The sequence below is a fragment of the Cibotium barometz genome, chromosome 28, assembly GCF_041138505.1.
Source record: "Cibotium barometz isolate CiBa-2024 chromosome 28, ASM4113850v1, whole genome shotgun sequence".
NCBI lineage: Eukaryota > Viridiplantae > Streptophyta > Polypodiopsida > Cyatheales > Cibotiaceae > Cibotium > Cibotium barometz.
The window spans coordinates 13,377,868-13,402,220 of NC_141073.1; the positions used below are offsets into that span (position 1 = coordinate 13,377,868).

Sequence of the window (24,353 nt, forward strand, 5' to 3'; positions counted from 1 at the left end):
CTCTCTCTCTCTCTCTCTCTCTCTCTCTCTCTCTCTCTCTCTCTAGACCCTACAGTGAATGAGGCTTTCCTACAATGACAATGTATCACGGCATGGGAAAAATCAGGAGGTCCGCGCTTCATGCATTACACTACACACATTCGTCCCAATTACGAAACCATGTTCTTCTCTAAGAGAGGATACCGTACACACCCATACATGCTTGAGCCTATTCCCTTATCCTCAAGCCGCACCATAGCAGCGATTCGGCTTAGCTCCCACTCCCTTCGATGTGAGACAGGGCGTTGGGGCACTAGGGAAGAGTCTCTTCGTGTATACACACTATGTACCTTGTAAGTTCGAGAGTCTGAGCATCATACCCTACTTGAGTGCTCAGCTTTTCATCACATTCGAGCTTGCTACCCTCACATTTTCAGCCCGGATCACTCCCTACATACCTTCCTCTCCCAACCACTCCATGGACTCTCAGTTGCCACCCTCATATTCACAGTCCTCCAGCATCGAGAGTCATTAATCAGCTCTCCATAGAGCATGACACATGTTTTTTGACGCAGTAGATAGCAGTCCACCATTTCAGCCATATCTTCTTCATACGAACTCCGATTGGGGCAAACCTCAGCTTCAATCGAAGAGGACGATAACCTCCACGTGCTGATGTAAAGACATAAATTTTCTGATTAGTGGAAGGTATTTCTGTAACAGCATTTCAGAGCTGACAGTTTTTGCACAGATTTTGTTTTTTTCCCTTTTATGCAAGCAATGTCCACCTAAGTTGCATTGTACGTTATTCGAGATTCATTTTATACACGAATAAACCCCGTTTTTTACGTTAGGGACTATTATACGGTCGAATTATACGTGGACACGTCACGTATTTTAAGTTATTCAGTTTTTTACTTATATTTCGATCGATAGCTTATCGATCGATAAGCTATCGATTTTTTTTAAAAAAAGTCATGTTGGCAGCCATTTTACCATTTTGGGGCCTTGTGAACACATTCCTTATGTCAAAACTTTCAAATTCTCAAAAGAAAAAAAGTTTGATACTAATTGAGTATAAATATATGTAATTCGGTGTTAATTGATGTTAATTGATGTGAATTGATGTCAAATGACATTAATTGATGTCAATTCACATCAATTGACATCAGTTAGTGTCAATTGACATTAATTCACATCAATTGACATTCAATTGATATGAATTGGTATCAATTGACATCCAATTAGACATCAATTGATGTCCAAATGGTGTGAATTGATGGTAATTGACTCTAATTTATGTCAATGGTGTCAATTGATATCAATTGGCACTAATTGATGTCAATTGACATTAATTGATATCAATTGAATATTAATTGGTATAAATTGACATCAATTGATTTCCAATTGATGCAATTGACATAAATTGGTGTCAATTCATAACAATTGACTATAATTTCTGTGAATTGGTGTCAAATGACATCAATTGGTGTCAATTAGACATCAATTGGTATCAATTGATGTAAATTGATGTCCAATTGGTGTCAATTGATATCCAATTGGTGTTAATCGACATCAATTGGTGTCCAATTAATGCAATTGACATCAATTGGACATCAGTTGATAACAATTAACACCAATTGATGTCAATTGATGTCCAATTGGAGTCAATAGCCATCAATTGACATTAATTGACATCAATTGATATCAATTGGTGTGAATTGACATAAATTGGTATCAATTGATATTAATTGATGTCAATTACTATCAATTAACACCAATTGGACATCAATTGATGTCTAATTGATGTCAATTGTAGTAATTTGATATCAATTGATATCAATTGATACCAATTAATATCTAATTGATGTCAATTGATAACAATTAATGTCAATTGACATTAATTGGTATCAATTGATGTCAATTACATCAATTGGACATCAATTGATGTCAATTGACACCAATTGATGTCTAATTGATGTTAATTAATGTCAATTGATGTCAATTGGTATTAATTGATGTGAATTGAAGTCAATTGATGTCCAATTGGTGTCAATTGAGATCATTTGATATCCAACTAATGCAATTGACATCAATTGGATATCAATTGATGTCAATTAAAACCAATTGATGTCAATTGATGTCTAATTGGAGTCAATAGCCACCATCAATTAACATTAATTGACATCAATTGATATCAATTGGTGTGAATTGACATCAATTAACATAAATTGGTATCAATTGATGTCAATTACCATCAATCAACACCAATTGGGCATAAATTGGTGTCAATTGATGTCAATTGCATCAATTTGACATCAATTGATGTGAATTGATACCAATTAATATCTAATTGATGTTAATTAACAATTAATGTCAATTGACATGAATTGGTATCAATTGATGTCAATTACATCAATTAGACATCAATTGATAATAATTAATGTCAATTGACATTAATTGGTGTCAATTGATGTCAATTATATCAATTGGACATCAATTGATGTCAATTGACACCAATAAATGTCCAATTGATGTCAATTAATGTCAATTGACATCAATTGGTATCAATTGATGTGAATTGAAGTCAATTGACATCAATTGATGTCAATTATCATCAATTAATACCAATTGATGCCAATTGATGTCCAATTGCAGTCAAGACTGCAATTGGTGTGAATTGACATCAATTGACATAAATTGGTGTGAATTGATATCCATTGACATCAATTGACATAAATTGGTGTGAATTGCCATTCATTGACGTGAATTGACATCAATTGACATAAATTGGTGTCAATTGACATCAATTGACACCAATTGGGCATCAATTGATGTCTAATTGATTTCAAATGCATCAATTTGACATCAATTAATGTCAATTGATACCAATTAATATCTAATTGATGTTAATTGATAACAATTAATGTTAATTGATATTAATTGGTGATAATTAATATCAATTGACATTAATTGGTATCAATTGATACAAATTACATCAATTGGACATCAATTGATATCAATTGACACCAATCGATGTCAAATTGATGTCAATTAATGTCAATTGACATCGATTGGTATCAGTTGATGTGAATTGAAGTCAATTGGTGTCAATTGATGTCCAATTGGTGTCAATTGACATCATTTGATGTCCAATTAATGCAATTGACATCAATTGAACATCAATTGATGTCAATTAACACCAATTAATGTCAATTGATGTCCAATTGGAGTCAATAGCCATCAATTACCATTAATTGACATCAATTGGTGTCAATTGACATCAATTCATGTCCAATTGATGTCAATTACCATCAATTGACACCAATTGGGTATCAATTGATGTCTAATTGATGTCAATTGCATCAATTTCACATCAATTGATGTCAATTGATACCAATTAATATCTAATTGATGTTAATTCATAACAATAAATGTCAATTGACATTAATTGGTGTCAATTAATGTCAATTACATCAATTGATGTAAATTGACACCAATCGATGTCCAATTGATGTTAATTAATGTTAATTGACATCAATTGGTATCAATTGATATGAATTGAAGTCAATTGGTGTCAATTGACATCAATTGATGTCAATTACCATCAATTAACACCAATTGGCCATCAATTGATGTCTAATTGATGTCAATTACCATCAATTGACACCAATTGAGCATCAATTGATGTCAATGGCATCAATTTGACATCAATTGATGTCAATCTATTCAGCTGAAACCAGAGTATACATGTTAGTTCTGCAAGGGAAAAATAATGTTGGCAATTTTTGCATGGAGCTACAAAGACCTGAAAGGGGTAGAGCCGACTATATGCCAACATACTATCCCCATGAAGGACGATGCAAAACCGCGAAAACAAAGGCCTTACACATACAATGATAATTTTGGAAGAAAAATCAAGGAGAAAATTGATAAGCTGCTAGAGAATGAGTTCATTTACAAAATTTAGCACACTGAGTGGGTATCACCAATTGTGATTGTGTCAAAAAAGAACGACAAGCTGCGAGTCAGTGTTAATCTTAAGCAAGTAAATGCTGCAACCGTAAGAGATAGCTACCCTCTACGTATCACTGACCATGTGTTAGAAAGAGTAGCTCGAAAGCAAGCTTACATTTTCCTTGATGTTTTTTTGGGCTATAATCAAGTGTCCATAGCACTATAAGACCAACACAAAATAGCTTTTGCCGCTGAATGGGGTATTTTTACATACTGGGTTATGCCATTTGGGCTAACCAATGCTGCAGCCACATTCCAGAGGCTAATGGCTCATGAATTTAGAGAATATCTGTGGGAATTCCTTGAGATTTTCATGGATGACCTATGCGTACATTCAACTAAGTGAGCCGATCATATAGACCACATCCAAAAAGTCTTTGAGAAGTGTCAAATTTACCAAATCTGTCTCAACCTAAAGAAATGCAAGTTCATGGTTCGACAAGGCAAAATTTTAGGGCATATAGTGTCCAAAAATGGCATTTCGATGGATTTAGATAAGATTAGTGTAATTGTTGAACTTCCTAGACCCGTAAACCCTAAGGGAGTACAATTTTTTATGGGCCATTGCGGCTATTACAGGCGGTTCATTTACATGTACGCCGAGATTGCAAGACCTTTTTATGCTTTATTGGTTTTCTTTGAGTGGACTCTAGCATGTGAGGAATCATTTGAAAATCTCAAGACAACATTAATTTTGGCACCTATTTTAAGGTCACCAGATTGGGATAAGGTCTTCCATGTGCATATAGATGCATAGGATGTATACTAGCTCAACCGGGAGAGAAAAACATGGATTTCCCTATCTCTTATGCCAGGCGACAAATGAACATTGCGGAAAAGAATCACACCACAATGGAACGCGAAGGTCTTTCAATGATCTATGTTGTTAAGAAGTTCCGCCATTACCTCTTGGCAAGCGAGTTTGTATTTTTTGTGGACCACCAAGATCTTCTATACCTTGTAAATAAGCCATGATCCACGGGACACATTGTGCAATGGTTTGTCATTCTTCTTGAGTTTGATTTCACTGTTGCCGTAAAAAAGGGGTCTACTCATCAACGGGCCGATCACTTGTATAGAATCACTTCTGAAGAAGAGCCATGTGGAGTAGATGATGACCTTCCAGATGCGGTTCTCTTCCGGGTGGAAATTGTGCCTAAATGGTGTGAACGAATTGTTCATTTTTTGACTTTGTTTACTCAACGAATTGGAAGACGATCTTAATACTAAAACTGAATTTCTAGAGGCTAGTAAGGGCTTCCAACTTCTTGCGGGAAGATTGTATTACTTAGCTGATGACGGAATTTTGCGTTTAGTAGTTTGCCTAGATGACTACCCCGTTATCTTGAGTGACTCGCATGTGAGCTCCTACGGTCTCCATTTCTCTAAGGAAAACATGACCTGATGAATCTTATGGCAAGGATATTGGTGGCCGATGCTTCATGATGATGTTGCCAAGTTTACTAGAGACTGTAAAAAATGCGTTTTTAAGAGACCTGTTCCTCATGCCACTCTTTACCATCTTAGTCCCAGTCCTAGTTAGAGTGCGTACATAATTGAATATCTCAAGAAGGGAAGATTGGAAGATTCCACGCCTAAGCATTGACAACAGGCTCTTGTTGTAGAGGCTGCAGCCTATACTTTTGTAGGAAAGCAACTCTACAAAAAAGGCAAGGACGGTAATTTGCGCTTATCTGTGTGCGAGAATGAATACATTTCCATATTATGCCAGGCACAAGCGGGAATAGTGAGTGGGCATTTTTTGAGGGAAACCGCAGCACAAAACATCCTTTGGTTAGGTTTATGGTGGCCCACTCTATTTCATGATGCACAAGAATTTGTTAAGTGTTGTGAGCAGTGCCAGAGGTCTAACACTCCTACCATGTACGACAATATGCCATTACGGCCTATGATGAGTACAAGAGATTTTGCCAAATGGGGAATTTACAAAAGTTGTCGAAGGATCTCGAAATGATTGGGAGATCAAATTGTACAGTGTACTATGGGCATATCGAACGGGATATAAAACATCGATTGGCACCACGTCTTTCAATTTAGTCTTTGGACTAGACGCTATCCTGCCTATAGAATTCTTGGTACCAACTTTACGCGTAGCAACTTCCCTAGACTGGAACGGACTCAAATTTTTTGACAGGGTAGAACAATTGGAATGCCTTGACGAGACACGATAACAAGCCGTTGTTGGCATGTATGCGGAGAAAAGGCGTCAAAAACGTTGGCACGACAAGAATGTATGAACTAAAGAGTTCCAAAATGGGGACTTAGTGTTGCTTTACACACTCAAGAATTAGAAGCGTAAATTAAAATTGAGAGGACTAGGTCCATTTGTTATTAATGAGATCACCACAGGTGGTACAGTACGATTGGAAACATTGGACGGTGAACCAAGGGCAACTTTCATCAACGGTAGTCACTTGGAAAGATTTCATGAGCCTTTAACGGATGGTATGTTTGAGCATATGCATGCAGCCAAGAACAGGAAGTTGGCACTCCAACAACTCAAGGAAGATGCTTAAGTGGAAGCCAAAGAATGGATGGCTAAAGCCGAAGCATGCCGGATGCAGATTTAATGGTCGAATTACAAAGCAACAATGGAGACGATTACATTGAGCCACTGCTAGTGTCAATTGGTATCTCTTCTCCCACACTTTTGCTTACAGCCATTTTGGATTCAGGGGCGGATGTTAATGTCCTTTCGGCAGAAGCTTACCAACACTTGAGTGCTCATAAGTTGCTACCTTCATCAGCTAACTACAAAAACACTTGAGTGCTCATAAGCTGCTACCTTCATCAACTAACTTTTGTGTAGTTTCACAAATATAGAATTCGACTGCTTAGGGGTACTCACAACTACTATATATCTACAAGGTTGCCAAGAAGACCGCATTTTTTACGTGTCGGCAAAAGCAAAATGTGCACAGGAAGTCATACTAGGCAGGAACTCGATGGCCAACCACAAGTGCTCTATTGATTGGGAAAAGTAGGTTATCAACGTAACTATGGATCAACAAAAGTTGACACTACTTCCTCTAAAGGAAACAACAAATCCCATTGTTAAGAGGAAATCAGTTGCAGATAGCTCTCAAGTGAATACACGTAAGCTTCCACAACAACAACCACTCAGAATATTACACACAAGGGAACCAAGCCTACCACCAATTTTTACCCATACCAGAGTTTTGGGAGCTAGCCAAAGGTGGCTACCTAAGAAGCTCAAAAAAGCCCAAGGGTATTATGAGGAAAACCGACAACTATGGTTACCGAATAAGGATCAACTTCACAGACCTTTAGCATCAAAGTATCAGTAGATACAAGTCTGATAGAACCAAAAACAACAAATACAAACCCTAAACACATGATCAAGACACAACCAGATAGACTTACTACCAAGCAATGGCTACCCAAGAACAAGCTACTGCCTGTGCAAGACGAAAATGTTGTTCGACACTTAGGAACTACCAAAGTAAACCAAACTTCAGTCAAAGTGCCAACATCCAAGATAATTATTCCAACAAGCCCAACAGATTTCAATATTGTCCTTCTTGCAAAACAAAACGGCAAGGAGCTCATGGATCTAGATACTACCAAGGTCGAATACTTGTCCACAGTCCCAGAATTCACAGGCCATTCAAATATAAGTCCATAGACAGCTCTTAGCTCTTGGTCCTTGATAATGATGTTCTCTACCTTGCGATATAGGGAAACTATAGATCACTCATTGACCAATGTGTATGAAAACACAATGTCATCCGAGGACTAAACCCGTCTAGAGCTTGGAAACTTCCTTCTCAGGAGTATGCACATTAGCAAGCTCAAATCACTAGACTACCCCTTTCTTATCAAAGCTCAACACCTCCCTCAATCCCTTACACACATACACTTCAACTAAGAGAATAGAAATGAAGCCCACAATCCCACATGCCTTGCTACATTCCTAATCTACATACCCTAGCATTCTCTAGCTTCATTTGATTGATTGAATATACTTTCCTAATCATGCAAGCACCTCGGGGGGTTCACTCTATGAAAACTTACTATATCGCGTGCATTCAAGGCCTATTTTGAAACTCCCTTATCTGTGAATTTTTGAATTAATATTATTTATCCTTTTCTATTCAAATCTGTAATTTTTTTCAAAAATATAATAAATAAATCCCCTCTTTAAATATATTTTTGTAAGTTTTAAATATTTAAAATGTCCTTCTATTGAACTCTCGTGATATGCACATTTTTGTAAGTGACCCCCCCGAGGCAAGCACTCAAACAATGTGAATCCCACTTGTTCCCACAAGCTCTAGCAAGCATGCAATCCACGATTGTCAAGCCCACAAGCTAAGAGAAGGAGTCAATCCAATGGGTAGCTCATTGCCATGGGTATGGGCAAGAGCAAGCTTCAATGGAGACCTCCACACACTACCCACAAGCATGCATAAACAAGAAAGCAAAGCATTCAACTAAGCAAGACTTAATCTACTTCAATACATAAGCGATAGAGAGAATAAGGTAGAGACTTCTCATTAATCCAAGGAGCATAAGCTCAATAGTACATAAGAGGGAAAGAGAGGGAGCTTAATGCTTGAGAGCTCTTCTCATTAGCATCTCTTGACAATACACAAGGAAGTAACCCAAAATTCTCTACAAATGGGTTTATAAGGGAAAAACTCAAAACTGCCCATACTTGGGCGGCCGGGCACTTAGTGGCCAAATGAGATTAAATATACAATTTGGAACTCCATGTGAGCCCATCAAGTTATATTAATGTTCCCTAGACCTGGGCTTCCCATATATACATAGAAAATAATAAAAAATTGGTTCCCGAGATTTTCTCGTAAACTGCACACTTAATTGATGGTCCCGTTCTACTTTGCATAAGATTTGACAGAACACTCCCCCCTTCCTTGACTGTGTCCGTTGTGTCTTTCTTGTCCTTTATGCCCTTGCCTCCTTGTGTACTTTTGGTGCGAGGCCTAATCAATGAGATTCCTGTGGCCATCTCTGAGGGAACCGGTCTTCCAAGGCCTGTGAGTGGTTGTGGGGGTGGTTGAGGCCTTTCCCTAACAGGCACCTCCCCTATAGGTGGAATGTGTGCACTGCCTTGATCTTGTGGTTGCGAAGCTTGAGCTTGAGGATGAGGTTGTGCCCATGGGTGCTGCCTTTGGCTTCGTCCTCCTTTGTTGACCCTGATCACTGTTCGCTCTACATCATTTATGCGATTCAAGATGTTTTGCAGTGTAACCTCAGTTTGCCTTGTTGGCACATTTGTCCATTGGAGTTTCTTGTACATGTCATGCTACATTCTGATTTCTTCCGGATCTGTGAGAAGTGGTGCATCTAGTAGCCTTCGTCGGATAAATGAATGCCCGACAGGTGCTTCTGGGCCAAAATTGTTTGAGATGTAACTTGGAATGAAACCGGTGGTCATCATCTCCTCAAATGCTATTACATAGGGGCTACTGAGATGGCAAACCCGCTCGTATAGTCCATGCACTGTCTGGGGAAGGGGGAACTCATTAAGGTCCCATGCAAGCTCTTGATCACCAAGGTTGTACTTGTAATATCTGGGGTCCTCCTTCTTCTCATTCTCAAAGCAAGTAAGTAGAGTGTGGATGAGGCATAAAAACTTACAAAGCATTAGCACACTGAAGTCAGGCACCCCTTTGTAATACTCAATGACGTGCTCACATAGATTTGTCAGCCACTCATCGTTGATCTCTGTATATCCCAGTGGACTCGGCAACTTAGGGAAATTCAGTAGATGCAGATTTTCCTGCTGCATCTTCTCAAACTCTCGCCAAGTATGTCTTCTCTCTGTTGGGCAATACATGGGGTCAATCCGCATCTCCCTTGGGGAATCATAATAGATCTTCAAAGTCCCAGCCCTCTTCTTCATCCACTTTGCTGGCCATTCAAGCTGGATTTCCCACAAAGACTTGTGGTACATGCTTGGTGGCTTTACATATCCACAACGTACTTGCTCAGGGTGTATACTCTGCAAGCTAAACAAGTAAAAGACAACGATGAGGACACATCCAAACCAGGGAGCTCAGAAACGTCAAAAAGAAAGAAAAAAAGGAGAAAATTGAGGAAATAGAGAAAGACAAACAGCTCACAAGAATCAGACTCTGATCAGGGTTTGAAAAGAGTAATAGACTCAAGAAAAAATGAGGGTAAACAAAAACAGAGACTCAAGGAAAGAAAGAAGCAGGGAAACCAGCTTCAGAATCAAAAAGCAATGAAGGAGGATCGATGAGTGTTGACAAAGTTAACGAGACTCTCGATGCCCTTCTAAAGGCATGGAATAGTCGAGTAACATCGAAACACCAATCCCACCCAAGTTAACGGAATACCCAGACCCCCTACAAGAAAAGATTGATTTGGTGAGGCACCAACAATTGATTTGAGACAGGCAGACAACCTTTGAGGGTCCTCATCCATTTCAGCCTAGGAGAATGAGCATGACGCAACCAGTTTTAGAGACTATCCAAGAGGTGCCTGAAACTGAGCGTGATGAGAGCCAACAGAGTGGTGAACAAATCTTGCCAAGAGAGGAACCTGCTGAGGTAGAACCAGAAGAGTTAGAACTTGAAGAGAACATAGAAATCACCTCCATTGTTTCTTCTCTAGAAGACGAGATGGCTGATGAACTTTGGCAACAAGTCAGAGATCTTAAAGAAAAGGACAAGCTTTCAGCTAAGACAACTCCACTTTCAGTAGTGGGAATGACGGAGTATCTTGGAGTAGCGAGAAGCTTATCTGATATCCAGTTGCACGCAGGAGGAGATCAAGATAGTGAGGCCAACACCTTAGCTACATTACCATCCTGTTTGGGTGAGTATGAAGCTAGGACGGAAATTGTCCAAGTGCCTCAGTCTAGACAGATAACTCCTGACAGGAAAGAAACTACACATTTGTAAGCCATATTATCAGCTCTTGTCACTGCAACATTACCACTAGCGGATTTTCTAAAGGTTAAACCAAAGCTGTGGCAATATGTGGCTGAGTTGATGGATAGCAGAGGCCTTGCGTTAACAAAAGAGCTGGTTGCTAAGGAGCAACACAAGGACAAAGTGAGTTCTATCCGCAAGTACCCTTTAACAAGGTAAGTGCCTATCAAGAACGCAACAAAGATAAAGGGAATGCTACACTTCCGGTAGAGTACAGTGGGATCAAAACCATGGCAATATTGGACACAGGAGCGGGCATTGGGATATCAACTAAGGCCATGTGGGAAAAGTGGGGTAGAAAAGCTTTGAGAAAAACACGCATGGACTTGTAATTGGCTGATGGAAACCTAGAAAGACCATTGGGTTTACTAGAAAATGTTATAATTAAGACCTGTGGGATTGACTTTGAGCATACCTTTGCCATTGTTGATTTTGGTAAGGATCCTAATTATGAGGTAATCCTAGGATGACCATTTATGCGACAGTTGATGGTTTTAGAGGATTGAGGTTACGATTACCTTTACCTTAGACATGAGGATGTCACAACGAGAGTCAATATCAAAGACCACATGTTTCGAGATGTGACGAGAATCCGAGTGGACGAATTTGAGTCAGCCAGTTCAAATCTCATGCCACGGACGAGCACCGCAACAACCAGTGTGAAAGATGCGTGGATTTGTGAGGTACCAAGCCAGGATCTACTGGAAGAAGATAGGAGAAAAACCGATCGATTGATAAATATCAAAGACTACATTCCGATACCTTTTCCTGAGGACAACATAGATCCTTATGGGTGGAATCACACTTTAGCCACGATGGATGTGTGTGCTTTGCCACCACAGACTCAATTTTGTGATGAAGAGGGCTACAAAGTTGTGCCTGTGAGAGTAATGATGGTGGTACAAAACTGTGAGGCAAGTACTTCCAATGTTGTATCACCTTGTAAGATCAAGTCACAAGACCCTAACACTCAGAAGAGGAAAGATGGAGGGCAACAACAGAAGAAACACTGTCCACAACAATTCAACACTCATAAACCGAGAATGTTACTAGCAGCTCAAGGCTACCATGAAGGCTCCACTCATCTCTCGCTTCCTAAGAAGAGCTTAGTGACCCCATCGTTTAGCCAACGACAGAAGAGAACGAAGACAAAGAAGAGAAGCTCAAGGACCAAGCTTGGGAAGAACAATGCTACGCCAACAACAACTACCATGTGGATACCCAAAAGAGTACTTCAAGCTCAAGGATACTACAAAGGATCCACCCGTCTCTGGTTGCCCAAAACAAGATCTGTGTCTTCATTGCTTCAGCTCAAGCGTGACCAGGGCACTCCACAGTTGCCCAAAGGTACTACCTATCAGTGGAGGCCAATCAACAAGGAACAAAAGAAGATGTTACCAAAGGCTCCAAACAAAGCCGGACAACCATTGCAAATCACCTCAAGGCCATCAATAATGAACAAGGGAAAATGGGTGCCAAAACTCACACTTGAGGTTGGAAGGTGTTCCTTAGTGGAGGATCTCGCTTCAACTTCAAACACCATCATGATTAAGGACACAACCACCACTCAGATCAACAAGAGATTCAAGAATCCAACAAGCACAACCACGTCACTACCGCACCCCACTCTTGAGTCAGGTTCTAAATATCTAACCATAAAGGAAAGAGCCGCCATGCTCTGGCAAAACTCTTCTTTTTCAAGTCAAGTCAAGTTGCTGCACTTTAAGCTGCTAGCATAAGAGTCGGAGTCGGGCAGCTAAGCCACCAAATGAGCAAGGCATTAGTCCTACAGCTTCAAGTAATATCTGTGCCTAGACTGCATGTAAATACGTTTTTTGTTTGTTTTTGTTTGTTTTTTTACGTCCTGGTTAGTGAGCGGGATATATTAGTGCGCCACTTATGCGGATGGGTAAGCAAAGAGTCGAACTCTATTTCACTAAATGGAGAAAAAGAAAAGTCCCTTCACTCATGCACAATACACTCTACTTTTCGGAACCTCGACAGCAAATGCCACTTGACCGTACAAATGTGAGCCTAAGTACCGTCTTGTATGGTTAATGTGCTCTGTTTCTACCTCAAGTATCATAATATCCCTAAGAGCACAAAGCAGCATACACCAACATGCTTATCACCAGCAGGGCACTTAATAAAGATGAAGGCATTTTTTTCCATGTGGTTTTTCCCTTCGTCCATACACTTTCTTGTATATAAATCATTATGCACAAATCTGAGGCGATACCAACAAAAGATATCTTCAGTCCCTTCCCTTGCTATTTTGCACCAATGCTCGATCAACTTGCTTCAGGGGGGAAAAGGGAGCTTACAAGCATATGGGCAGTGAGAAAGAGTATCCTCATCTTCAAAAGCCACTTAACCAACTACCTCAGAAAATCTCTTGAGTACCCTTAGGATTTTTGCGCACCACATACGTTTCTTGTTATGCATCCTCTGTCTAGGGCTCAATCTGAGCATTGCATTAGGCATGCTTCTGAGTGATACCCATGCACTTAAAGCACAAATAAATGCAGGTACCACAAAGCTAAGGAGAATAAGAGCATTTCTATGAATGCACTTCTATTTTAAAAGGTTGTAGGTACTTCAAGTTATCAAGCTACCTCTGCAGAGCAGCAGCACCTCAAGAAGTTTCACACTTCTACACTTTCAAAGCCAAAAATCCAAAGAGATACGTCCAACACCCAAAGGTTTTCACAACACGTCTCACCCACAACAACAATCAGACTTGGGGGAGTCAAGTCTGCTATGTTGGTTAAGTTTCGTAGTAGTATAGTGGTAAGTTTTTCAAAAATCCATTCATATGTTTGTTGTTACTAACCTTTTAACCCACACATTAACTTCATTACCATAATCACTATGGTTACAAATTCAATATGTGTAAAGCATGCAAGTAAGCAAGCAAATCAAACACTTGCAATTTAAGTGATGCTTCTTTGACTTAAAACAAAGAGCCATGCAAAACCATGCGTTACTGACATTCATAAGTTTTTCACTAACCTACTGAAGCAATCAACTTGTGAAAGGATTTTTTGTGACTACAGTTGGCTGCCACTTTTGCTAACCATTCTTGTGCAGCACCACCGCCACAAAAGAACAACTACAGACACCTTTGAAGCACTATACTTCAAGCATGTCCGAGGACAGACATGGTTTAGACTTGGGGGATTTTTTGGGGAACAGATGCCTTTGGTCCTTACAAGTAAACATGCGACAAATGCATGAAGAAAAGAGTGCCATTTGTTATGAAGAGCTGCGGGAGCGACATGACAAAACAAGAATGTGGGTATGCCAAAACAGGAAGGTTTCCATTTTTGGATCTTTTAAGCCCTTCGGGTTACGGGATACAAGGAAAGTACCGCACGAGAAGCTAATGTAAAGAGAGCGAGAGCTACAAGGAAAGAGAGTAGCAGCGGGAGCGGGAACCCGGGAAACCGGTTTTTGAAGACTTCCTATTTTTAAGTAAATCCCGCCTAAGTGCAATGTAATAAGTGTCAGGAGGGAAGATGGGCTCGTAAGAGTTCCACGATGTATAATTCTTAGCGTATTTCCCCGTGTTTTAGCCATTCTCTTAGTGGTGTCCGCCCAAGTGTGAAAATACTAGTAAGTTTTGACCTACGTATATAGGTGAACACAACTAAGAAATGAGGGCTTTTTGGTTTTCTCTAAAGAGCTCTCCATTTTAGCTCTCCTCTACTCTAAGCTAAGCTTCAAGCTTCCATAGCTTAAGTACCCATTGTAATAGATCATTTATGATTAATGAAGTGGGCAATGGCTTCTCTCTTCTTCTCTTTCACCTTCTCTTTGTTTATGTGAGCAATGCATGAGTGATTCTTGCTTAATGTGATTGAATCTATGTGTGTGTGTGCTTGCTTGTTGCTTCTTGATTAGCATTCTATTTCTTAATTAGTTAAGTGTAGGTTGATTGTGGCTTTATTAGGCTTGCATTGAAGCATTGTATGCATGTGTATGATTGATTAGATGAAGAAATGCTTGCCAATGAATGCTATTCCTTACATTGCTTGATTAAGAAAAGGCTTGTGTGCTAGATTAAGGCTTGTGGGTTAAGTAGTTAATCTATTAAACTTGTGGGCTTTGATTAAGTGCTTGTAGGCTTGTGAATGTTAGTCAATAGATAGCTTAACACATTGATTGAGAGTGATTGAGTGAGATTAGAGTGAGTGGGTTAGCTTCTCCATAGCTAAACCCATTCGATTAGTGTGTGTGTGTGTGCATTAGTGGATGAGTGACCATTAGTCATCTCCCATTGCTAAGCTAGAGATTCCCTTGCATTGACACCGCAAGGTATCCTCCGTTAGCTAGCCGGGTTAAGCTCTCCGCATTGACCTCTTCTTCATTAATAAGATGAGAGTTGATTGGAAGCCACTAGGAATGGTGACCCCAACAGGCACACTCCATCTATGAGGGTATGGAAAGTGAAAATGCTGCATGTACACTTGTAGTGCCAATCTGATGGCTTGGTGGCGGAGTTGATCCCACCTAGGTTCCACCTCATATGAGCACATCATCGACTGCCTTCAGGGCTCTATCATTGAAGGGTACTTTGTCGCTGGGAAGGTGCAATGCGTTGCACACTAGTTCCCTTGTGACATGTACTTCTACAACCCTTCCTGCCATATTAGTGACTTTGCTCTTGCCGGCGTCATCCATTGTCGAAAGGAGCTCCCATGCTCTTTGCAAATCAGGCCCCCATGGCGGCAAAGAAAAATATCCTTGTAGACACAGGCTTTCCCATATGAATGGTGCATTCGGATCCAGGGTATGTAGTTGCAAAAAACCTTCTGGTAGGGATGTCGAATCTGACTTCAATACCCCTGGTATCCAAAAAGTAACCTCTTGCCAGGCTGATCCCTCTTTCAATGAGGATGTGTGAATCCACGAAGCAATCCGCTACATAGAGATCTAGACGGAACGTGAATGCATTGGAGGGTGGCACTCTAGGCTCTCCTGCTTCTCCTTGCTGTTCTTCCAGTGGTATTTCACCTTCTTGTGCGGTTGGGAGCTCTGTACGCTGTGCTCTTTTCCTTCTGTCACCTTTATCTTTTGCCATAGCTTAAGCATTGGCTTCTTCTAGAAAATTTGACAGGGCTTCGCCGCTGTAAGACCAAGGGTAAATGCTATATCAATAGCACATCACAATGATCTATCCAACATGATAGATGCATATGCTACTAATCTAGATTTTGCCAATGTCATGTCTGCTTTAGCCATTGGGAAGACACAAGATCCATACATGTTAAAAGATGGATTTCTTCTCTATGACTCAAAGCTATGTGTTACACAAGGTTTGAGAGAAAAGGTTATGCTAGAATCCCATGCTCCTCCTTATGCAGGGCTTCACGGAATTCAAGCAACAAATAATGCTATAGAGACATATTTCTATTAGCCGTCAATGAGAAAAGACATACAAGCTTATGTTTCACAATGCTTGACGTGCCAAAAAGTGAAGTATGATAGAGGGAAGCAACCACAACTGCTACAACCATTGCCTATACCAGATGATCCTTGGGAGAGTATTTCTATGGATTTTATTTTTGGGCTACCAAAATCTATCCATGGTAATACAGGTATTTGGACAATAGTAGACAGGTTTAGAAAACAAGCACATTTTATACCTGTCAAAAAGACTATCAAGGCACCCCATATGGCTACTCTATTTATCTCGCAGATATTTAAGTATCGTGCCTTGCCAAAGTCAATAGTCTCAGATAGAGATCCTTGCCTGACGAGTCTCTTCTGGCAAGGACTATTTGAGAACATGGGTACAAGATTGGACTTCTCATCAACCTATCACCCTCAAACGGATGGGCAAAGTGAGGTAGTCAATTCCATTGTGTTGGATCTACTAGAAAACTATGTTAATGATGTAGAACATCACAACCAATGGAAAAAGTACCTACCCCTAGTAGAGTATGCATACAATAATATGGTGCATAGCTCTACGGGAAAGTCTCCCTTTGAGATCATTGAGGGTAGAACAAAAGTTCCCCCAATCTTGAGGATGCATCAAAACATATTTGTCGTAGATGAATATGTGCGTGATCTTCAAACGTCATTTGAGAAGATAAAAGACGCTATAAAGGCATCCCAAGAAAAGCAAAAGAGCGCTGATGACAAGCATAGAAGATCCCTTGATTTCAAGGAAGATGACTGGGTCTTGCTCAAGTTTCCCAAGGCTCGCCTATGGTAGACCACGGGAAAAGATTGGCAAGGAATGCCCTCAGCTCACCAAAAGTACTATGCTAAACTAGCACGTCACTACTATGGTCCATTTCAGATTCTGGAAAGGATAAATGAAACAACTTATAGGCTAAAGTTGCCGGATCATTGGCATATTCATAATGCCTTCCATGTAAGCTTGTTAAAGATTTATAAGGGTACTCCCCCTACGAATCCTATTATAGAAGACCCACCAGAATTTGATGAGCTTGAGGAAATTCTCCAACCAGAGAGTATCCTTAGGCATGAAGATAAGCTGCTACGAAATGGTGAAGTTCTCCGTAAGTATTTAGTTAAATTTAAGAATCATTCTTTTGATGATGCTAAATGGATGGTTGAGCCGCAGCTTAAGGACTCAATGACACTTGTAAATGCTTATAACCAAATGGAAGGTTATAATACATGACAAGTATGTAAAACAAAGGTAATGAAGTAGGGTTTCTCTCTATTCTTTTGTCTTCATTCTGTTTTTAAATGTTTTTAAGTACATGCATGTATGAGTGACACACGCTTGTGGCAGCTTTGTCTCTCAAGCACTGAATAGACTATCAATCTATTGCGGAATGGTATTTTAATGTGCTATCATGTGTTACACGCTGCGGCAGCTGTGTCTCCCAAGTACCAAGTAGATTACATCTATTGTGGAATGGTGTAATTTAGCTAAAAGTGGATCCAAAGCAAAGTGCTAAAATGTTAAGGCCATTCCTTAAATACATGCATAGTTGAGGACGACTATGATTTAAGGGCGGGGTAATGTCATCAAATTGTATTTTGATGAGCTTTTCAGGACTTTATCTCTCTAAAAAGTGGCCATTCTAGAGAGAGAGAGAGAGAGAGCAAAGGAAAGCTAATGTTATGCAAGGGGGTATATTTAGGCATAACTAAATGCTAAAATAAATATAAACCTTTACAAGTGCATCAAATAAGTTACTAGCTTTTAAACGGATATTATCTCACTAGAAATGAGTTATTTCTAGAGAGAGAATGTTAATTAAAGCTAAGGGTAAATGAGCAAGTGGTGCATTCAGGCAATAGGAGGTGCTTATAGGTGAATGCTACTTCAAAAGTGCAAAGGACAATTTTCTAAGATCTCATTATGATTTCCGAGAGATCAAACGGATTCCCGGGAGACCAAAAAATGAGCAATTTATGGCTTACGGTAGTGGGAACGGGGGCTTCTGGGCAAGAAGGGTAAGTGGATGGTGTCAAGGACCAAGAAGCCTCACTTACCCCTTCAAAAGTCCCAAAAGAAATCCCAAAAGAGGTCGCTCCCTATCCCCATGCTTCAGGACCTTCCCTCCTTCCAAAAATGTCAAAACTGCTATTTCTGAAAAGGGGGAGAAAGCAGTCTTTACTAAAATGAGCATAACTTGCTCATACAAGGTTGGAATTCAAAAAAATTTATACGAAAATTGAGCTAATTTCAAGGTCTACACCTTTGTAGAAGAGATCAAAGCCAAAAGCGCCTTTTACAGAGGTGATCAGGCAGGCTGAATAGAGACCATCTTGCAAAAAGCTCTCTTCATGCTCTACATGCTTGAACTCTCTCCTTCTAGAATACATAGCTTGCTTATGCTACCTTCCTTGGTAGCTATTTTGTTAAATAGTTTATAAAGCTTTCCATGAAAGCTTACTCCTTCATCTACATGAACTCTACTCCTTTTCTCTGAAAGTTCTTCTTTGCCCATGTGGTATTTGAGGGCTTGAGAATAGGAGAATGTTTACAAGAAGCTCCTTAAAGCTATCAAGTTGTATGGGTTTTGGAGATCTTAGAACCCATGGTTCTTATGATGTATTATTCTCAAGCAATGACTCTTAAATGAGCTTGAGCTAAAGATTAATACAAAGCCTTTCGAGGGGGGGCTGGGCTCAAGAAATCGGCCCCTCAATATGTGTCTTTTCTCTTTATGCTCATGTCTATCAAGTGCTCATGATTATGCTAATTGAAAGACCTATCTAATTAAATTAATTAACTACAATTGTTATGCACAGATACACAAGCTATTGTCGTAATTAAGAACAATTTATAAGAGCTTAATCAATTACACTAACAGTGTATGAAGCTTATGAAAGAAAAAGAGCTGAAGAAGCTGAAGCCAAAGAAAGAATTGAACGCCAACAACGAAAGTGGAAGCTTGAACAAGAACATGAGAATAAAAGCAAGAAGGCAAGAATGGAGAAAGCACAGGAAGAGACAAAGCTAGATAACATTTTCATCGGCAGACCTTTTGCAAATAATGAAGAACTAGAAGCAAGAAGAGCAAGAACAAGAGCTGAGGCAACAACTGAATATCTGCACAGAGCTCCGTGGAGTCGGGAAATACCACAAAGGGTAAATGAAGCCCTGAGCAAAAGTGGGGAAGAAGTCCCGGTAGTGCAAGAACAACCGGCAGAATATGGTGAGATCATGGGTGTCATGTTTGATAATGTGATCAAGTTTTCAAAGCTCCCCGGTATTTAAAAGTTCATGGCTGAAAAATTGATTGAAGATGACATAACGAACATCACAGAACAGAGAACAAGAGTATCTAAACTACAAAGTGAACTATCAGATGTTCAAAAGATGCATTCAAAATCTGTGGCATCTAACGAGGCACTATGGGAGAATATGCAGGAGAACAAGGCTGAATCCTTTGAGACTCAAGTAAGGTCAGCCATGAGAAGGTGAAAAGGATCAAGAAAGAATAACAAAATTAAAGCAAGAACTCCAAAACACTAAAGCGCTACTTGAAAGCAATGAGTTCGAGCTCGGGCTCCTCAAGGAGTCACATGATAACATGTCAGTTGAGAAAAAAGCTCTAAAAGCAGCACTGGAGCAGAGGCAAACTGAATACGATGAGACCTCTTCAAGTATTGAAACCCTCAAAAAGGAGAAAGAAGAACTAGTGCGCAGATGCACAGCTTCGGAAGAAGAAAAATTGGATTTGGAAAGTAGAGCTAAAGATCTCGAGTTCGACATTGTTGATTTGGAGCGGAAGGCAGAGTGCCTTACCGACGAACTCGACGTAGCCCTGCATATACGGAAGATATGTGCTGTGAGGATGTTAGAAAGCTAGAAGCGGCAAAGGCCGTATCAAAAGCAGAAATATTAAGAGCTCAAGAAGCTGCATCTAAGACTGCTCAGTTGTTGTCTATAGCACAGGACAAGTATGATCAAACAAAAAAGGCATACAGATTTGCATTGGGAAGTGGTATAATTGTGCCCAGCAAAAGCACCATTACATCGACTATACGGATGAAGAAGGCCAGTTGCTGAGACAAGAGCTAGAAGACACAAGAAGACTTCTCAGTAATAGCAGATTGGAGAATGCAGCTTTAGTAAAGGAGATGCATAAGTAAGGGAAGCACTTAAAGCTACATGGAAACCACATAGTCTTCCCAGCCAATTTGATTGGGTAAGGCCTGAGCCAAAGGCAGATGCACCATTGTCATAGCCAGCCAAAATGTTGTAGCCACAAGTGGTAGCCCCACAGATACTGCAACAAGAACAAGAATTTCTAAATGTCGAGCAACAGGAGGAAGAGCACCCAGCTGTGCAGAGCAAGACCCAACATGGGAAATGATAAAAGAAATGTTTGCTACCCTCAGTGAGCAAGTACGATGACAATATGTGCATGAAGCACATATTAGGGAATTGGAAAAGCATTTATGGCCAAATCAACCACCCAAAGCTTTCCACTAATGCAAGCTGCTTTGGAGCGGGAATGGGAGCAATGGGAATTGGAGAACCCAGAGCCGACGGGAGCAGGATATAACATCCATCCAATCAATCCTAGTATAGCAGAACTTTTGGAGAATCAACTCTCGTGGAGGATGGAATGGATGAGAAAGAGAGAGGGGACTCTTTGATCCTCTACAATTTCCCCCAAATCCTGAGGACATATCCCACCTATTGCCTCTGCAGGCGCAGATACTCTTGGGCAGATTTTGAGAGAACCCGATGATCAAACCCCATGGCTCTCAACTACCCAAGCATACCCAACCCTCAACATTTTATAGAGATCACCAAGGATTGGTTCTTGCAGCAATGTAGGACCTACAGCAAGATCTACGCCGACGTGCCAGATATTTCATGTAAAATGTTTTGCAAGATTTTGAGGTTGCTTATGAGGGTATTCACAAAATTTCAGGAGATCAGGCTTCGCGAAAGAGCCTGACATTGTTTTAACTTGGGAGATGCAGGGCTTGCATGGCACTTTGACCTAGCGCCAGCTCCAAAGCAGGTCCATGGATTATATGCCAGAGTCAGGTACATGAAAAGCTCTGATATGAAGACCTTTGAAGAGATGTTCACTACAGGTTTCATAGAATCTTACAATAGTAGTTGCTTCTATAGCAATGCTACAGTAACTCAACGCATTATGGTGTATGTAGTGGAAGAAATAGAAATTCCAACACCACCACCAGATGTAACAGATCCATAGAGGATAGCCAGAATGGAAGAAATGGATGAAGCCATCAGGGCAGTTAGGCCTAGGACTAACCTTCCAACAGCAGGATATACTTTCGAGATTTTAGCTCAAGTAAAAAACCTCCTAGACCAAGCAGGCTACAAAACACCTTCAGCATCACGAGGCCACTTTGCTAGACAACAAGGCCGAGGTCAACCTTCTAACATAAATCCATTTAAGTTAAAAAGGACTTACAGAAGACATGACGAACACCCAAAAGACGGAGCCGGCCCTTCAAGAAGAGACCCTCCACCACCCACAACACCTATTGTTTGAGATATCCACAGACGAACATCCTTTAGATAAGGGGGATTGTTTGGAGAACATCAACAGGGACAGGTACGATAATAGGTAACAGGTACATAAAGAAAAGAGGACCATTGTCATGGGAAGAGTGCGAAATCCTAAAGTGCGGGAAATATCATTTTTGAAGCCATAAATCCTTTTTTGTAGTGATTCCCGCCAAAGTACATTGTATATATATCACCTAGCTGATCTGTGGGCTCATGGAGTTCCAAATTGTAAACCCACAACCCATCTATCCGCTTAACTATCATTTTTACTTAGTTTAAGTGTGAAAAGCCTAGTAAGTTAAACCTAGGTATAAAAGTGAACAACTCTAAGAAGTGAGGGCTTTTTGGTTATTCTTGAAGTAGAGCTTTAACATTCTAGCTAAGAGCTCCCTAAACCCACTACTCTAATCTAAACCAAGCTAGTTGCAAGCATCCTTGCTTAAGCTTTCTCTATTGTAATATATTCATGATTAATTAATGAGCAATGGCAATGGTTTCTCTCTCTCTCTTCTCTATTTAATTAAAACAATGATCAAGTGTGCATGGATGAATATTTCTTTATAGGATTAAGTAGTAGATGACTCTATGTGTGTATGTTTTTTTAAATCAAAGGAGTGTGTGTGTGTGTGCTTAATTAGCTTTATTAGCATTGAAGCATGATTAATGAGTAACCTTGTTGCTTGCATTAGGGCATGAATAACATTGAAGAAAGAGGTGAATAAGCACTTGAAAGGAAATGCTTGCAATGGTAGCTTATGAGTCTATGCTTTGCTTGATTAGGTTAATGATTCCAATTAGTAGCATGTGTTTATGAGTTAATCTTAGACCTAGCATTCATTAGTGGGTTGCCATTAGTGGATATTAGTGAATAGATAAAGCTTGTTGATTGCTTGCTAATGCTTGTGGGTTCAAGGCAAGCCTTCATTACATTAATTTGAAGTTAATTAGGGTGGGTAGAGAGTGAGTTGATTAGCATTTCTATTGCTAATTAGCTTGGTTAAGTGTGTGTGTGTGTGCTTAAGAACAATCGTAAGTCCTACCTAAGCATTTAGCTAGAGATTTCCTCATCTTGACAAAGTGAGGTAACCTCCGTGAGCTAGTTGGGTTAAGCTCTCCATAGACATCTCTTTGGAGTGTCGTAGAAAAGAGCCGCTATGCTAAAAGGGCTTAACAGTGATCATTGGGCAAGGGATTGTCCGGATAGGCACTTGCCCCACCTAGAACAAGATTCCCTCCCATTGATCATCGAGATGTTACACTCAATTTCATATAGAAACCACCTTTTTCTACTTACTAGTTCATCTTTAGTTTAACTACAAAAAATACATTTTTTGAAAGTATGATCCTTTACTACAACTAGTAATGTCTTCTTATTTATGACTTTGAAAAAATCTTTTTATTTATGACTTTATAGGTTGAGAGAAAATTTATATATAAACAAACTTATACTATTTTTTACAATGTAGTTTTTAGTAAGCCTAATATATATATATATATATATGATGCACAACACCAAATTTATACCATATTATAAATTTATACCATATTAAATGACATTGAATCTATTAGATGAAGAGGAAAGTATACACGTTTTGAAAGTATCATGGGTACTATAAAAATACCTGGAAAAATAAATTATTGGATGCTCTCCAAGTGGCAAAGCTCGATCAAGCGTCGCAACTACAACGCCTCCAAGCGGCAAAATTGATCACAGAGCCTCCAAGCTTGATCAAGTGGCAAAATTGATCTGCGCCTGCGTCCTTTCCCAACAAAATCATGACCAAATATAGGCACCATTACAGTACACAAGAGATAAGCATGATAAGCAATATCACACACACACACACACAACCAGCCCGAAATAGAACCTTGCAGAGAAGCTGGTCGAAGTGAAGGACGTTGTATAGCTGTTGCGCTCTGTAGATCTATAGCTGCAACTCTCTCTCTCTCTCTCTCTCTCTCTCTCTCTCTGCGCTTATCGCTTGCCACTAGCTAGTACAATATGCACTAGCGCTCTGAGCAGCTCTCTCTCTCTCTCTCTCTCTCTCTCTCTCTGATCTCTGCGTAGGTAAATGCCTTCAGTAGATCGACGTGGCGCGAAATTGCAATAGTCTGCACCTTAGCTTCTTGGTGGGCAATTTGCCGCTCAATCATGAAGATAAGGTCTAGTTACCTAGCTAGATTGAGGTTAGTTCAGGTATAACTAATAGAGGGCCATTCACACATGCAACAAGGGCCTTTACACACCAGAATCACGACCGCCAAATAATTAGTTTACTACAATGGTTTTAACTAAGCAAGAAGCAAAAAATTCCAAAAAATATTGCTGGGTGGTTGCAAGATAGAGGTGACCCACTTTTGGCACTTTGTAGCCAAGTGTGACATAAACTACAACT

General features: G+C 40.0%; 1 long non-coding RNA gene across 1 annotated transcript in view; it reads right to left on the reverse strand.

Annotated features, from left to right (window-relative positions):
* The window catches only part of LOC147622515 (uncharacterized), a 48,793-nt gene extending 24,814 nt beyond the window's left edge, over positions 1-23,979 (reverse strand). Inside the window, exons 1-2 of the long non-coding RNA XR_015269576.1 lie at positions 23,826-23,979; positions 23,580-23,710 (exon numbers count right to left, since the gene is read on the reverse strand). This is a non-coding gene — a long non-coding RNA (uncharacterized LOC147622515). The remainder of the gene's footprint in view (positions 1-23,579; positions 23,711-23,825) is intronic.
* Between the last annotated feature and the right edge of the window lie 374 nt (positions 23,980-24,353).